Genomic DNA, 18,408 nt, shown 5'->3' on the forward strand with positions numbered 1-18,408 from the left:
GCAGGATTCAGAACAAAAGCAGATTTCTGTGTTTCAGGTTGTAGGAAATGGATGGCTGTATGCAGCAGATGGGTGCTGGAGGTGGTGGGGAGGGGGATTCAGCAGCTGGAGCACAGCAGCTCCCTGATGTCCTGGCAGAAACAATGTGCCAGAGCCTGACAACGACTTCCAAACATTTGTCTCACCAGAAGGGCACACTTTTGTGTCTTATCGATACTTGGTCAATATTTTCAGGAACTAACATGAACATGTGTTTACCTGGAGCCTGTCTTGGTGCTACAGCAGACACCAGAGATACTCAAATGTGTGGTGAGGGAAGAAGATATGCATGGCATTGATTTTCCTTCTTGTGTGGCTTAACAAAAATAAGCCTCACTAAAACCAGGCAAACAAACAAAACACCTCACTTCCATCAAAATAAACTGTGTGTGCATTAAAACAAGGTGAAAAAGGTGAGTGCGTACAAGGGAAGGACAAGAGCCTACAACCATGTGATCCACTGGCACTGGGGTGGCGTGGCACTGAGATGGATTACTTGACTTTCCAGCATTTGGCATTGCAGGTCTTAGTGCTTCACAAGCATTAACTGATTTTGTTAATGTTTTGACTTTGTTGTCAGGGAGTCATTTTGCTTCATACACAGATGGAAATCCAGCTGCATTAATTACTTGCCTCGAGTGAGGCATCCCGCAGTAGGGGAAGCAGGTTGCCATGCATCTCAGTGCATGGATGCCATGAGAAGCCCCATGTCCCTATGGGGCTGGGAATGGTGATTTCCCAGTGTCTTTCAGGTCTGAGTCAGGCTGAGGTAACCACAGAGCTGAGTCGGTGGAGTTTCTGTGCATGTCATCTCTTTTACTGGAGGAGTGAACCCCGGGACTACTTTCCTAATTAACTGTGATCATTGATATAATAGTAGGAATCCCCAAACTGTGTGATTTACCATGCTTTTCAGCTTTGTAAAAAACAACAACAACAACAAACAAACAAAACACCCCAAAAAACTACAAATAATATGAAAACCTGATGTTTTTCCCATCTGTAATATTGTCTTCCATGTCCTTTGTGAACTGTGAAAGCAGAATTTGCAATGAAGACCATTACCACAGTGCAGGCCTGGGCAGCAGGGCTGGCCTCCTTCATTGGATAGGGCCAATGCCAGCCGCCATCGAGATCAAATGGAACGCGCTCATTAAAACTATCATTTCTCTCTGCCTTGCTTTACACTTCTTCCTTTTTGGTCTAAAGTATTAGTAATAAAAAAAGCTAAAAATCAATGTCAGGTATAAAAAGTGTTTATTATCCACATGAAACCTAATGCTGTATTTCCTGCAGTGTCAACAGCTGATTGATGAGGCTGACATGCAGGAGCATTCTCTTGTTTTGACAAGTCAGATAGAGCCTTTGACTTTGATTTTTTTTCCCTGATGGATAACAGGGAGGCAGATGTGGCAGTGTTAATATATAGAGGCTTTTTTCGAGCGCGGTTATTGCCTGCTGAGAAACCCTGATCTTAGAAACAAAAACCTGAGATCAGCTAGCGAGTTTTCTCCACTGCCTGTGATACTGCAGCAGCTTTGCATACTTTGCTTCTGCAGCATCGTTTCACACTGCTGCCTTTTGCCAGCCAGTGTGTAGCAGCAAAATAACTTTCATTTTCCAACCTTTACAACCACAAAGTTTTCTCATACATATGCATTGTGAATGCCCCCTCATTCCACTGTGCTCTATTGCATTCCTTCTCTTAGAGCTGTCTCTCCCAGGGGGAGCTGCTGGCCAGCATGTCGTGTTCAGGATATTAACAGCAGTAAGAACGGAACAGTGAGTGTTTGGTTTCACATGGCACCACTCTTCCTGGAGATGACTATGTTCACAGAGCTTGGGCATTTTTGCGTGCTACAAGGAAAAGAAAAACTGACTGTTTAAATCACATGGGGTTAATTCATGATTTGTTTAAATTGAGGGGTAGGAAGAGATTTACAGACCTCGTTCTTAGAACTCGGTGAGAAGCTGAACAGAATGCAGTCAGGCTTACTCTGCCTGCCTCTGGGACTGGGTGCTTTCAGGGCCTATGACAACTGTCATCAAATAGGTGGAGGAACCCTAAAACTGAACTGACTTGGTCCAAGCTGGGCAAACTGCTGCGTTGTTAAAATAACAGCGCAGTGATTGAGAGATCTCTAGGAAGATATGGAACTCCAGGATCTTGTTCTGGCTTGGTTTGGTTCCAAATAAAAATAATTCAGAGGAGGTGTATTTACTGATTTAAAAAACAAACACACCAAAAATTAACAAACAACAAAAAAAAAACACAACAGAAAATTAACTTGGTAACATTAAACATATGATTAACTTTTGTCACTTACCTTGAAAGGAAGCAATTGGTTTTACCCTGAGATCAATCAGTTATTTTATCATGTGTGAACTTTGCTGATGCTTCTGTCAGCATCTATCATGTCTGTATATTCATGAAACACCTGTAGGTTTTGTTGCTAATAAATAACTTCTCAAGATTATGAAATACATCTATTGCTCAAGTTTTTTGCAGCTCAGTATGTCTGGCTGCATGCTTCGTACCAGGGCATCAGATCCAAACATCTCAGTGTAACAATCACCGGTACCTGCTCTTGCTTTTAAAAAAGAATCGATAGTACAAATGAAGCAGGAATGATCAGTGAGGTATTGTTGGGTCACATTGCTCTGTCACTTTGAGAAGAAGGCAGAGGTGGACACCAGAAACCTGTAGAGGGTGAGCAGTGGGGAGCTGCTGGGTCAGTTGCCTTTGGTCAGGTGAGAGCTGCTGCTTCCGTGACTTTGTGAGATTCTCTGTGAGTTAAACTTATGGAGTTCAGGCTTATCTATGAGCTCCTGGGAAGTCCAAAAATTAAATAATGTAGTATGGCTTTCATGCTGGAGAGGCAACTCCAGGCAATGGGCCACAACTTGACTTTTATTAAGAAAGGAGTACAGCAACCTGTGTTTTTTCAAGAGTTATTTTCCCCCCTTCATTTTATCTTGAGTCTACTTTAATTACATGCTACAGAGTAATTAAAAATAGAGGCTTTCAGCTCCTTTGTTGCACCTGTCTCAGAAGGGAGTATGTGGGCCAGGAGAGTGCTGGCCGTGGCGTCTCATCAATCTGTGACAAAATAAATTATTGCTCTGCTTGTGAAAGCAAAGTATAATGAGGTTTGACATAGTGAAAACTGAAGCTCGTTCTGCAACTGAAATTTTACATAGATAGTTGGTCTGTATCACCCCAAGAGGTGCTCGTGCAGCTCTTTAATACTACGAGGTTTCTTGATAGATGCTTAAGCAAGCAGGCTTGCAGTGTCTGACACAGCACAAGGGTGTCGGGAAAGCAGGAGGCTGATCCAAAGCCTTTTCTCTTGTAAATGCTCACGGAGTGAAACAGAAGAACAACAACTAGGACACAGTGACTCTGGAATAACACAGAGCTGGGTGGCTGAGTCGAGGGGATCGTGAGTTGAGGCAGAGATGGGCTGCAGAGGATCTGCACAAAACCGCCATCATGGAACACCACTCTGTAATAGATGTCTATCTTTCCAAAGACAGTCTGTCAAAACTGGCAAGCTAAGTGAAATGTGAAGGGAGAGCTGTAACTTCTACATGCAATGAAAGTCCAGAATCTAACTGAAAACATTTTGTGTCAGTCCCAAGAAATGTTTCTTAGAAAGAGGAGCACTAATGATTTTGTCACGTGCAGATGCAGGCACTGTTTTACTCTGTTCTTCCCATTTCTGGTTGGTGGATTTGGCTCCTGCATATGGGAAGCATCTTTTTTTTCCCTGAAAATGGAGAGAGGATGTTAATGTGTGATCAGTAAACATAAATCCATGCCCAAGCTTATCGCCAACTGTTGCTGTCTGGATGAGCACATCTGCAGCCCCAGTAGGAGAGGAGCCTGCTGCGAAGCCTGGAAGAGCGGCCGTGTCCTGGCTGCCTGCAGGGCACCAGAGGGCAGCTGGAGCCATGCAGAGGAGCAGCTGCTGCACAGTGGCTGGATGGCAGTGTACAGTGCAGCAGGAACAGCCCTTCCACAGCAACGCTGCTGAACGAACAGCCTGCATTCCTGGGGAGGTGCTGCCTCCTCCCCAGAGATTTATAGAGGAGCAACAGCCTTTCCTGGTGGGAGCAGCGCTGAGCTCTGACCCATCTTTTTATATCCGCACTAGAGGAAGATCTGGTTGGCAAATATGTGGCTGTGTGCTGTGTCTTCTCCCTCCTCAAGGCAGAGAATGGCACCTGCAAGAATGACAAGCATCTTGAAGCTTCGGTAGCTGTGGATTTTGTCGAGCTATGCTAAGGCAAGGTTGGTTTCAACTCCTTGAGCCAAGGAATGTGCTCCCTCTGCAAAGCTGTGAGACTCAAACCATACTTAGAGTGGGAAATATGGAGTGAATGCTCATGAAATATCTGAGGATTTTCAAAAGGACAAAACAAGTGTATTGTGATACTGAAAAAGTGGATAATCTCTTTCTGTCTTGCAGTGTCAAATATTGTGATGCAATCTGCTGGGTAAGAGACCCCAGGAACACTGCAGTGGATGACCTTTAGCAGATGGGAGCGTTCAGGGAGATGTCCTGTGCAGCACGGAGTGCTTTGCTGATGGCTGTGAGATGTGCACCATGGGCACATGCCAGGCTCGTCTCCCAGTGTCGCAGAACCAGAGCAGAGGAAGTCTCAGCCATCGCTACATTGACTCCAAACCTTAGGAGGTTACTTTTGCTCCTTTGCCACCCCTGCATAGCAACTGAAGGATGTTCTTAGGATGCCTGAATAAATGACAGACTTGTTTGCAGCTTGTCCCAGAAACTGCCCTCACATCCTTGCTGTGTAGGATGAAGACATTCTTATTGCTGCTCTCTGTTCTCCACAACTAACCTTGGTAATCTCTAAGCAACTGCTTAAAGTTTGCACCGAGAGTCCTTAATGGAAATTGCACGCTGTCTTTAATGGAAATAAAAATTTCTTCTTCTTTTGCAACCTAGGTGCCCATCTGTGAGGATATGGCTTAGGCTGGGAAGTCTGTCATGCTTCTCTGCTCTACCTGCTGACATTCACAGAAAAAAATTGAAGGAATAGCATCTGCACAATGCTTTGAATTTGCCTGCCTGGAAAACTCCTTCCTATCATCTATTAAATGAGTAGCAATGTTTCTACATCTTTGGCAGACCCAGAAATGTTAATTCAGATTGCAGTACAGCCGTGAGGCTCTGCATTAGCAGCTTCCCTCAGCAGTGGATTTGCAGTCGGACTGTAAAACTGTATCCAGAATGGCTCTTATTGAAGGAAGGAGCAAACAGCTGACTTACAGTGCTTCCAAAATAAATAAATAAATACATGGAAAAAAAGAACAGTAATCCAGCCAGTCTGACTGCTTCTGTGGTGCAGATTTATAGCTCACTGGTAAGCAGCAGAATAGCTGGTCAAACTGTAATTACAGCTAAAATGCAGTGTTTTGTTCAGATAAATTAAATGTTTTGGAAAAGAAACATTTGCCAAACTCTCCAGTGCAGATACTCTTTTTCAAAACTGAGTTTCAGTTAATTAGCACTTACTCCAGACAGCCAAGCTTTCTTCCTAGGTGAGATGCTCAACAAGAGTTACTAGCCTCCGAGGAGCATAGACTGAGCATTACGTTATCTGATACAGAATGTTTCATCTCTTAAAGCTGTTTCAAATTACCGTTTTCCATATAAACAACACGTCAGCTGGTGCTTTGCCTTTGTGACTAACCTGTGCGATCGTGTCTCTTTGTCCTGTGGCATAGAAACAATTCTGTTGGCCACTAGGTAGAAACACTGTATGGCAGTGACGAGCAACTGGTGACAAAGAAGAAGCTAAGTGGCACAGCAAATAATAAAACTGGACCATCCTCATGCCTGCTAGTATCAATGAAGCAGCCTCCAGCTTTTTTCCTTGCCAGTAGATTTTTTTTAATCTAATGGCTCAGTAAACACTATAACAAATAAAAGAAGAAAAGTTAAATTGCAGTCCATAAATACAGTATTTGGATATGTTTAATAATGCTGAAATGCTTGTCATGCTCTTCTGATCTCACTTTGTGTTTGTTGCCCCTAATTCAGAGTGCTGAGGAGCTGTTTGGGACCAGAGCTGTGACAGCACAAGGGGACAGGCAGCTCTGGCCTCAAAGCCTGGGCTTTGGAAGAAATGGAGGTGTTGGAGGTTTTGTAGTTAAATACAATGTGAGTAACACAACAGTTGCCTTCATTTTTTTCTTGATGAAATGAGTCCTGCTGAGCTGCCTCCAGGCAGCAGATGGTGAGGATCCCACTTGTGTGTTGGCCAGCTCTGCAGCTGGCTGGGAGGCACTTTGCTGTTGTGCCATGGGATCCATTGCAGGAGTTCTCAGACATGAAGAAAGGTACCAAATTTGAAGGGCTTGCCAATGGTTGCCATTAATCCTGGAGCGGGAGGTGGATACTGTTGCAGCAAAGGGCTCCAGCTCTGTTCAGAAAAGCTCCCCAAAGTGTCTCCTTAGACATTTGCTGATTTTGAGCTGTGAATTCAAATGGCCTTTTCGAGACTGCCTGATAACCTTCTACTTTCCTTTTATTTTTGGCTGTTAGCAAAGAGTCTTTCTTCATAGACATAGTTCAAAATGAGAAAGGAATACGCTGGTATTTCCTGTCTGTACTCAAGACAGACTTTCAGGTCACGGTCCCTCTGCTGTTTCTCAGTGACTGATCTGCCAACATAACCCATCTTATTCAGTCAGCTGAGGGGAGAAATAAAACAGGAGCTTTCAACTCTCTGTTTCGGTCTACTAAGTGCTTGAAGTCATGTGAACCACAAAAAAGTAAATGCTGATTTCATGTTGTATTTCATATACCCGATTTCCACTGTCCAAGACCAGTGACAGAATTTCCAAGCAAAAACTCTGGCTGCCCACCAAGCGGGCTTTGCTTGACAGTCAGCTTGTCTGAGGCGTGCTTGTTGTTTGGGATTTGCAGTTCCCTGAACCGTACATCCGCTGTGGTGCTGGCAAGCCTGGGATGCTGACTGGTGACTGATGAAGCAGCGGAGGTAGTAGCCAAGGCAGTTGGCAGAATTTTAGGTTAGCAAAGCATTTATGATTTAAAATGACAAATTGCATGAAGTACCTATGGCTCTGTATAGATGCTGAAAGAATAAATAACATAAATCAGAGCATCTGGCACTCAGGACTTTTTGTGCAGTCTTAGCCAAGAGTTTGTAGGAAATTGAAACATGATAATTACCATCTCTCAATGGTTGTTAGGAGCGATCATAGTGAAATACGTGTGAACACTGAACTGGAATCTCTGGAAACAGCAGCATATGCAAAATTGGCAGAAAATCACCATGCTCTGGGGATTGGAGTAACTGGAAGGAGAGCACCAGCGAGCCTGGAAGGACTCACGGATCTGTAGGATAAGAAGTGGCTGATGCAGGGCTGCTGGCTACCTGTGCCAGTTGTTGATATTGCTGCTGGAGATGTGGCAGCGCACTGAGCCGTCTTGTTTCTGGCACTCTGTGGGCTCTGGTGGGGCTGAGTGACACAGCGCTGTTCCCAAATTGCTTGTTGCTGTCCCTTCCTCATCCCTCAGGAAGCTCAGGAAGGCTAGTTGTCAGGAGGTTCTAAAGGGTGCTTTGAAGCCCTGGTGATCATATTAGCGTCTCCTATTTTTCATAAGCGCTAATGAGTTAGTCACAGAGAGGGCTTCTGTGTGAGGACTGTTGAGTCACGGCCTGAACCATTGATGGAGCACCTGGGGAAAGGACTGGGTCAGTCCTGAGAGCACAGGTGAAGGCAATTCAGCTGTGAGACAGGAAGGGTTGCACCTCTCTTAGACCTCATTGAAGGGCTGACCCCCACTGGGGAAGGAGCTCTGGTTGGAGATGTTTCCTTGGTGAAGCTTTCCCCTGCAACCTGGAATCTTCTGATGTGGGTAAGCAATCTTCTTTGCTTCCTTTGTACCACTTTTCTATTGTGTTGATCCTTTGTCATTATGCTTCTGGTGAAACGCCTTTTCTCATCGTACTGATCTTCCCAATTTCTACAGCTTCTATGAACAGGCATCTTATTTTGCAGTTTATAACTTAGTCTCAATTTTTAATTCTTCACCTGTGCACAGTGTCTCAAATCTTTTCTTCTCTATTTGTGTATCTTCATACCATCTTTTTTTTTTTCCCTAGTCATTGTTAAGTATCAGTTTTTGGATCAAAGAGGAAAGCATCATTATTGGGAACCTTTGTTAAGCTCTGCTTTTGATGGGTGTTTTTCCATCGTGCAACTTATGAAAAGTTGGAAAGAAAACTTGTATGCTGCTCAACTCATGCTGAGAAGAAATACTTGTTTTGTTAGCTACTTGTTAGGCTAATGAGATTACACCTATATTGTGGAGGAAATGGATACCCCTGGGCTTCTCAACTGGCTGTGTCATAGGGTATGATAAAATGCAAAGCTTGTTACTTGTCTAAGTACCATTTTGAGAATCTCCTGCCTCACAGTACTGATTGTAGATCCCATGTATGGATGCTGGGTAGGCTGAATTCAGTTGCTGTGTATTCAACTCTCTTTCAGATTGGCAGCTGTAAGGAGCTCAGGTAACATGATTGAAGAGAGGCTGTGAAACAAGGATATGGTTCTTTGTGGTAGCTAAGTAGGACTGAGAGCACCAACCTGTAGGTTTGCTCTCTGGTGGTGGAGTTGTGGCACTTGCTTGCAGATAAGTAGCATAGCTGAAGAAAGACATCTCATTTGATATTCTTAAGGATGACAGTCACGGTTGAATCTGGTCTCATGGTTGAAGGGCCACATCTCCTCCCTGGCTCCCTTCTGCGTGTTGTGTCACAATGAGAACCTTTCCTCCAGACTTGAAAATGCTTCTCAGAACCATTAAATAATTACCTTATCTCTCAATGTTCTGTGTTGCAGTTCTGAGGAAAGTTCTTTAAGGTATCATGAAAGTAACAGGACTCAAGCTGATGCTTGCAGCTGGAGTCCTTAACACGAAGCCACAAGCTCACGTAGAAGTGAGGAGAACCAAGCTTTTATCCTGCAGTTTCTTATTTTGGGAGCAGAACAGTTAATATCGAGTGTTTCTTAAGCCTTACTTCATGAGCTGTTGCTGCCTAGGGGTTAACTGCCTGGTTGTACGTTCAGTGGCCAGCTGAGAGGCAAGAATCTCTAGAGGCTGCTTTGCTCTGCTTCGTTAGGCACCCACCATTTTGTGAGCTAAGAGCAGACCCATTAATCACATTTGCTGAATCAAGCTGGTGGTATCACAAGATTTGACTTAGTAAACAGTCATGTGGATAACATCTGAGGGAGAACATTGCATTTAATTTGACTCAAAAGTAGAACAAAATTGTTTTTGGAAGGACTTCAAGCCTTAGCTTTTGTAAACAAGCTTAATATTGGATCATCATTTTGTTCAGCTTCAAGTGAAAACGAAAATTAAATCTCAGTTGTCTCTTCCATAGCAGGTTCTGTTGAAACCAGATAGGAGGAATTCCCATCTTCAGACACTGGTGAAAAGCTTTTTGAATTTCCAGATTCATTGGACTCGCTTGTCTCTGTGCTTTTTGTATTTTTTGTTTCTCCAATCAGCCTAGCTGAACGCTTACTGACAGGGCTGGGTAGTGTTGTAGAGGCCATCAGAGCCAAGGGCTGTAGGCAGGAGATGTCTTATTCAGCACCAGGCTTCTCCCTGCTTGATTGCATGTAGCATGGGCTCTGGACAGTGCTGCTGGCAGTAGTCAGCAAAACATTACATTTTAAGGGCAAAGTGTGGAGTGCTGCACTTCAGGAAAAGGATCTAGAACTCTCATTGATATGGACAGGTACCAGCTGAGGTGCTATTGTTTCCAAAGCAAGTCAAGTGGCTAAATTTGGATGGATGAGATGGCAGAAAATGAGCTTGCTTTGATGCCACAAGGTGCCAAAGCTTTGAGCTGTGTTCCTAATTGCAGGGTGGCAGAGGCAGGCAAGGCTGAGATTGGAGGCATTTTTATTGTGAGCAAAGCAATGCTCTGTTTCTTTGTTTTAATTCAGAAACAACTGTATTGCCTTAGCTAAAATTAAAATAAAACAGATGAAAGAAATTGCTCCAGGCATACACCCAGCATGTAAACTTTCAGCCTGATGCCTGGTAGTGGTATAAATAACTGATGGAGAGCGTTGCACTGGAAAGTGTTGGGCAATTTGGGCAATGATAGTTCTGATTTTTCAGGTATGTTTAAGTGGATGTGTCTAATGCCCATTGCTTTCCCAAGTTTGTTGCTTGCAGCTGGCATTCTTTATACAGGAACAAGTACTGAAGCACTTTCTTTGTTGGAAAATAATTGAAGTTCTCTATGCTGACAGTTGTGCAACTTGGCATATGTTGGCCAGAAACACTGGAACAACTGATTCTGCTGAGTATGCATCTAAGGTTTCTCTGATTTCTGTATTTCATAGAGAATTCTGTTTGTATTTTGAATTATCATGGACTTCTTGCTTCTTCCCGCACTATTCCCATAGCTTCCTTGCAGCTACCAGAAGGTGCTGGTTGCTTTCGAGGCCATGTCTGATTTTTGCTTCCAGTGGCTGTTGTCAAAAACCAAGTGCAGAAACTCACCCTTGGTTTTCAGTAGCAGAATGACATTCTGCACATGACAGCATGTCCCCAGAGTAGCACTGGGTCCCACTGCTGTCCCCACTTCATGAAGCCACACGGTGCTGAGCAGCGCCAGCCTGTCAGTGCTGCTCTGGCACAAAGTTGGGGCTTCCAGCGTCACCTCTGTGCAAGTCTTTGTCACTGAGAAATAGTGGAGAGAACTTTATACTTGTCTGTTCTACTTGAACTGGCTCTCAGCTCTGTTGAACTATAGGAATGAGTGTTCCCTCCTCCCAGCAGATGACACAGAAATTATGCAGTTTTTTGTAGTATTGTATTATGTAGTGGGTTTTTTTTTTTTTTTCTCCAGACCAAGCAATTGCCTTGCATGCAAAGTCCCCCTTGGTGCTGTCATGTCCCCTCTCCTTATGCTGCAGGGTAGGAAGCTGCAGGGAGTGCTCACTGGGAAGTGTGACTGCACTGATCCGTGGATATAGCATCTAGATTTAACCTCTGTTGAAGCAGCTGTGGTGGTTCAGCAAATTATCTCATCAGCATCAGAAATTGGGGCTTCAGTGAGTGTGACCTCATTGCCTCAGGTGAATGTAAGGAGCAGCAGAAAGCAACACATTCACACTGTTAATGACTTTCATGGTGTGCACCATGTGGTGCTTTGGCTCTGCATCCCGTGAGATGCTCAAGCTAGCAGCTGCTGCCTGGGGTCCAGTCCTGGCATTGGGCTAGATGGTGGCGATCTGGCTGGCTGAGGTGAAACCACTGCCAAATCTTTGATGTAGGGAAGGTCAGAATTCTAAGCAAGCAGATGGCCAATCAAAATGTGTCTGCTGAGGCCCTTTGGCCCTAATTTGCCTTTTCTTACATGTGTCTCTGCCCCAGGTTGTCATCCCTTCAAAGCTGGATGCTGAGAATCCCTCCTTTCTCATTCTATGGAAACTTGTAAGATGGATAAGATAAGCGAAGGGTGAGATTTTATGTCTGAGACATGAGGAAAGGAAAATCTCTACATAATTGGTTATTGTTAACTGTCTTTAGCACAATGCTTGCTGATGTCATTTCAAAAATGGTGTTTTTTAAAATTCTGGTTTGATATTGGAAGATAGCATTACTTCTAATTATTAGGATTGCATGATCAGGCTGTTCATGTTTATTTGGATCTTCCTGCTTTTTCTTGCTGCGTTTACAAAGAGAAGCTGTGCACAGCAAAAGGGACAAGGAGAATACAAACAGGATGTTTGTTTGGACGAGGCAGGGTTAATAACCCAGTTCGTGGAGTGAACAAAAGCAACTGGGTTTTTGATCTAGCCATGGCTGATGCAGAGGATGTTCCTATTCCAAATTCAGTCACCATGGAAACAAAACTTCTCTTTAAGCATGCTGTATCTTTGACTGAGCAAGGGGCTTCTTTTTGGCAGACATGTTTCTGTACCCTTTGTGGATGGTTTGCAGATGATGAATGCTTCTGGAATGAGCCGCTTTCTTCTCTCTCCTCTGAAATGCAATAAGTTCCTTCTGTGCCAAACACCGCATTCCCCCTTGAAACAAAGGTTCCACTTTTCAGCAGGATTCTAAAATCTCAGGAAGCATAAGATGTCTCTTTTCCTCCAAAGATTCTAAAAATCAAAAGTCCACGTGGTGCACTGGTAAGAATTTCTATAAAAAGGTGCTCTGATTCTTAAAGGTAGCGCAAGTACCAAGTGATGTGGAAATTGCTATGGTAACTACTGTTTCTGAGTTCCAGAGTAAAAAGTCACATAAAACCTGTGCAGCTGTTTAGCAAGCAGGTGAAAGCTCGCCTAGGGCAGCGCTCACACACTCCCTCTCTCTGCAGTCCATCGTGTTCCTGTAGTGGCTTTCCCATCCAGGGCCGTGTGCTGTGGGTGCTGGGTGTGTGGCAGCGCTGGGTGGTGACCAGCAGCTCCTGGTGTGAGGGCTGCTGTGAGCCACAGGCTGCATAATGAGTGTGAACAGAACAAATGAGCAATGCTAAGCGCTGTGTGCCTGATAATATGCCATGTTACATATATCAGAGCCTGTGTTTTCCCTCTCCAGATGATTTATGAACTTCTGATCTGCGTCTTGTGTGAAGAGAATATCTTAATTGTTAATGTGAGTAACCACTGAGATATACAGTCCCATCCTCCATGTCACAGCCGTGGTTCCTGTAAGGGTGGCATTGCTGCCTAATAAACTTCTGAGACTTGGTGCATTGTCTGTTGGCTTATTTGTTATGTATTTTTATGTTGCCATTGAAATGGGGATGTGCTGTAATGGGACTGTCTTTCTAGATAGGTTGCCACCACTTGGTGGCAGCTATGAATGCAGCAAAGAGCATCCCAAACCCTTGTGAAGGTCTTACGTGGAGCTTTTGCTCCAGCAGCTTTTGTTCAACTCAGTATCCTTGCTCTGTGAAGAGGAAAGTGTGACCATCCGGATACTGAAGGATGGGTTTATTTGCTGGATTTTTTTTTTTTTCCCACCATTCCCAAGGTTTCTTAATGGTCACGCACTCGTGAAGACATTAGAGCTGACTGTAGCAAATGAGTAGCCAGAAGGCTGAAGGAAAGCACAGAAGGATTTTAATTATTTCCTAGTGATGAGTAGGACCATCTGGATGTCTTTTTTTCTAAATGCTGCATGAAAGTTAGGAGGAAGAGAACCAGCTCTTGCCTGATGCAAACAGGTCTTGCATCACAGAGCGTGTGAGAGGAGGGTCAGTGCTGGTTTTTGAAATGTCCATTTGGGAAACCCTTTCTCTAGGCTTCTGTGATGCTTTTGTGGTGGTGATAATGCAGGAAACACAACTGGTAGATTTCAACGGGTCCCTTGCAGCAGCATCTGGGCAGACTTGTTCTCTTGTATCATTTGTTTTGGCAGAGCCCATTCAGCAACTTTTCTCATAAGGGTAGTGCACTAAACAATAACTAATAATAATAATTAACAATACTAATAACCCTGCTCTGAGCATAGTTATAAGTTGATGCGTGTATGCATGTTTTACCTCATCCAGAGAATTATTCATGTCTATTACCAGCTTAAAGCTCTGTGAACAACCTCTGCTAACAAGCTGCACTTGCAATGTGTGACATTCTGACTTTTTGTACCAGAATTTTCAGACAATTCTGCAAGCTGAGGACTGGGTGCTTGACAAAGGATGAGAGGCTTAGGGTCACTGACCTCATCACCCATTGTGAATACTTGATATCAGCTTTGCAGCAGGATGCTGGAAGATCAGTGTCTGACAAAGCTTTGAACAACACTGTTGTGACAAGGCCCTGCTCTGAACAAACATCTCTGTGGCTGTCCTTGCATGGGCCCTTTAGAAATAAGCAGATGTTTATCAGTGCTGTCTGGATAACTGCAGGGATGAGTTCTGTTCCCCAGCAAAAAGGATAGCTCTGTATCTTTTTCCAGCACAGTCATATAACAAAGCGTAAAGTAGTTTCCAGATATTTCACTTATAGACAGCTTTTCCTTTAGGACCCTAAGAAGTTTCCACCCAGAGCTTTGACCACTCAGCACTGCCGTATTGGCACAAACTTATCACTGAATGATACTGTCCCACATGTCTTCTAGTGAAGAAATTACTGTCAGTTAAGGACTTGTGCACCTTCTGGGGACATTCGTTGTGCATGTATTGCTGTGAGAAAGAGCTGTGCCTGTTGATAATTCACAACGCAGAAGTTTACAGTAAGGTCGGATGATGTCAGCAACGCGTTTACCACAGAGGGCTTTGAATGTTATGGGGAATTTAGGGGTCATTCTGTGACTTCTAGATGAGGAAATACATGTCATGTTGAGTGGACAGACAAGTTTGGAGCAGCCTCTTATTGCAGGAAAATCAAGACATGACTGCCTTAAAGAATTTCAGGAACTGTGAGAAACAGCAGTGGAAGAATGGATGCAACTGCCAGGCTAGCATGATTAAGGAAATAGACTCAAAAGCACTTGGTTTACATAAAGAGCCCTCCTAGAAATGAGAGCGATGTACGTAGAAATGGGCAGCAGTGCTTGGAGATATCACTGGAGAACCCAGAAGATTAAGAGAGGCTTTCAGTAGCTGAAATACTCAAGATATGGAAGAAATGAGAGATGGGTAAAAACAGAGTGAGTAGAACTTCTGTGCAGTTTGTTTGTTGTACTTGTTGCCTGTTTAACTAAAATCCTATGCCCCGTGAGCTGGTCTTCGCTGGAGGTGCCTGTGCAGTCCCTTGTGGATGCTTCCTGCTAAGTTTTGTCCTTGGCTTCACCTTTCAGCCAGCTTGGCTTCCTGAAGACACATAGGACAAGTAATTCTACATCATTCCTTCAGCTTTTTGCATGTGGGATGTTTGGGTGTTTTAGCAGTAGTAATAAGTTTGGAAATTTTCTTTCAGGATTTGAATGGCATAGACCTACAGCATTAAATCCGAAGTACAAAGTAGTGTATTTGCCAAGTTGTGGTAGTGAGCAAAAGCTGAGAAATACAGTGTGAATGTGGTGTGACAGAGCACAGCTGCATTAGAAGATGGCAAAAAGGCTCATGGCACCACAAATTCCTAGAAAGCATCACCCAGAGGCAGTCAGGAGTGCTGCAGTATGTCTTGAAGTGTCGTAATAGTGGGACCCTGCTTTTACAGAGGGTTTGGATTTGATTTTTCAGGGTAGTTGGAGATGTCTTCAAGATGGCTTACTTGCTTTGTTTGCAAAACTGGGTTTGTCTGAATGGCTGTCACTTGTTAGAGTAAATATTCAAATGTGTAAAGATGCTAAGAATAAATGAGGGGAAGGCAGACCTCAGCTCAGCCTCTTGGCTGCAGGCAATGCAGTGCTGTAACAGTGCTGCAAGCTTTGTCTGGAAGCCAGCAGGGCTTTCAGGAAAGTTATTAATAGAATAATTTGAAGAAAACAACTCTGCTCAGCAGCCTAGCTGTTTGTGTATAGAAAATCCCATCAGTATTTAACTTGGCTTTTTTGCACTAGTAAGGAATGCTCATCAGGCGATATTATGGTGAAAGAAGTACAACAGGGCCCAAACTGTCTCCAGAGGACAGGTGCCAAGGCACTGTGATTTTACTGCCCAAAGACAGCATGTAGAGCTGTTGTTGCTCTGTGTGACCTTACAACCGGCCTGGTGCTGACCATGCCGACTGCTTCCACAATCACACGCTCTCTCCAGGAAGAGGGCTGCCATGAGGGTGAACTGCTTTGCCAGCAGATTGTAGGGCTGCTAGCACCTCTTAGTTCCTCAGTGCTCTGTGGCTGTCACTTCTTCATACCAGCCAGGCATAAACCGTTTGTCTCATAGGCTAAAGGTTATATGTGACTTGAAGAGTGGACTTTTTTTCTGGTACACAGTATGAAGAGCTATCATTTGCCAAACTCAGTGTTGTGCAAATATATTGCAATGGGAGGTAACAGGGTACATGTGGAACTGATTTCCTGAAGCAGTGGAAGCACCTGGCTTCTCCAATGTTTTTACTAGTTTTGCAGCATTAAACTGGTTTGTACAACAGCTACTGTTTGCTGCATCTGGTAATTCGGTACACACAAAGCCAGCACCAACCAGGCACCAGGTGGGTGCTCTCAGGACTCAGCTATAGTTGCTGGTGGAAGAAAAACCAGGGAACCATGCTGGGGCTGCCTGAATCAGTGAGCTGGCATAGAAAATCACAGGCAAAGAGGCACAGAGGGGAGCCCACAGCCCTGTGTGCCTCAAAGTGGGTGACTTGGGGAGATGAGGGAACTTTCACTCAGATCCTAGAGTAAGCTCCAAGATCGTAGGTCTCTGCCCATTTAAACCCTGAGGTGCAGGTGAGTGAGCAGCCAGCAAAGATCACAGCTCTGTAGTAGCTGAAGTTGCCATCTCTCCTGTAGATTTTTAATCCAGAGCTTCTCTTGCGAACCCTGAGTCCATGGGGACCATAAGCAGGGCTTCGTGGGGCCTGGATGGCCCTATGGATTGCATGTGCATGTCAGCTTTTCCTTGGTTTCCAGAGCAAATTCAGAGGTTTCTCCATCCTTAAGTGTTGCTGGAGGCTGAATGTGGATGTTTGTGGCACAAGTGCAACATGTCACTGGCGTGGTGTGACAGGTCCAGCCCTCAGGCAGGATGGGGGTCCGTGTCCAGGCCGCGCCAGGCAGGGCTCAGCATGTCAGGCCTCAGCCAAGGCTGCCCTGCTCTGACAGGAAGGTTCCTCTTATGGGTCAGTTTGCTGGAAGGCATTTCTTCTTTTGCTTAATGTCTCCAGCTTTTCTCTAATCCGCAAGCCAAGAAACTAACTGAACTTCCAGCCTCTTAATGGGAGTGCAGAACATCCCGAAAATAATTGCTGCAAACAGAATTAATCTCACGCTGCCTGCAGAACACCCCTGAAGGATTGCCTCCTAAGTGCTTGGAGTTAGATAAGAAATAAGCTCTCTTTAGTGATGCATGTGCTTTCTAAATAAACTGCTTCTAAATGGACTTGCTGCTTAAATCTGTTTATTTACTGTGGCACATTGTGCAGATTGTGTTTTAAGGAGCTCAGCAGCCAACATCAGGGCTTTTACATAAGTAAGATCTGAGGAAAAATAGGAGCAGGATTTCAAATATCCCATTAATCTTTTCACTTTAGGTCTGAGCCAGCTTCAAATGGCACCAAATGGTTGCCAAGTGTGAGCAAGCCACCATCCAAGTAGAGAAGGCTTGGCAGACTTGAGCCGGGGGCTTTGTTTGCTTCAGTCTTCAAGCTGAGGGAGTTTGCCTCTTGGTCACAGCTCTGCTGAAGCCACGCCACGCTCCATGGCAGCAGCGTGCCAGCTGGCCCCAGCTGCATGTGCTGAAGAGATACTTCTGCTTTTTGCATTTCTTTGCTTGTGTTTTCATCTGCACATACAGAGGTAGCTGTTTAATGTTTTTTTTCATGGGGAGCTCGGAGTAAGCTGTGGCTTAATCCCGTGCACACATGCAGTGCAGCCTCTGCCAGCCACTGGAGGACCTGTGATTTAACACTGTGCTGAGTCTTCATCAAGATGACAGTTACAGAGTTTTGCTCTTTTTGAGTCAAATTCTGCCACCATCCATTGATGGTGAGCCCGAGTTCCTTATACTGGTCTTTTGCAATATGAAGCCAGAGGAAATAATGAGAAACACATGCTGTTGATCCACGGGACAGTATGAGAAGCCCCTGTGTAAGGGGGGATGCAGCTGATGTGCAGTCTCACAGCCTGTCTCTGCTGATACAAAGTCATTTTTGCTTTGCCTTTTCCTCTTAGAGATGTGGATAGAGAAGGAAGCTCCTCAAGGCTGACAGGGCATGAAGCTGCTCTGCTTTGGAGAATGGAAGCAGGAGCTCTCCAGAGGTATTCCTGAGGTCCTGCAGGGGGAAGGCAGTCCAGTGTGTTACCAACTCAAACTCTGCACACAGTAACACTGGAAAGCAGGGAGGAGACTGGCTTCTCTCATCTCCTGCATGTGTAAATCTGGATACTGCTGCATGGTGGCTAATCTCAACAAGATTTCAGGTATGAGCCTGGAAGTTACTTGGCTGTGATCTGAGTGTTGACATGCTAAAAGCATCTGCATGGTTGGTGCCTGCATGCCTTTTCTTTCCTTAGTCTCTTCTTGATTTCAAGGTGATGCAGATCTCTTCAAAACAGCAAACTCACATAGCAAGGTAACACCTTTTCCAGGAAAGTATTGTATACTCCTCCAGCCCCATGACTTGCACCTCATCACAAGGATGCAGCACCAGGTTCCTGCTCTGTACCTGGTAATACTCCTAGATGTCTCTGGATGCCTTTTTCTCCCATTTCCCCCCCC

General features: G+C 44.6%; 1 long non-coding RNA gene across 3 annotated transcripts in view; it reads left to right on the top strand.

The window, feature by feature from the left end:
- Positions 1–7,915: 7,915 nt before the first annotated feature.
- LOC104913089 overlaps positions 7,916–18,408 on the top strand; it is a 16,181-nt gene continuing 5,688 nt past the window's right edge. For all 3 annotated transcript variants that reach the window (XR_795114.2, XR_002119525.1, XR_795115.2), the window contains exons 1-2: positions 7,916–7,955; positions 17,862–18,110. This is a non-coding gene — a long non-coding RNA (uncharacterized LOC104913089). The remainder of the gene's footprint in view (positions 7,956–17,861; positions 18,111–18,408) is intronic.

The sequence above is a fragment of the Meleagris gallopavo genome, chromosome 14 (genome assembly GCF_000146605.3).
Source record: "Meleagris gallopavo isolate NT-WF06-2002-E0010 breed Aviagen turkey brand Nicholas breeding stock chromosome 14, Turkey_5.1, whole genome shotgun sequence".
NCBI lineage: Eukaryota > Metazoa > Chordata > Aves > Galliformes > Phasianidae > Meleagris > Meleagris gallopavo.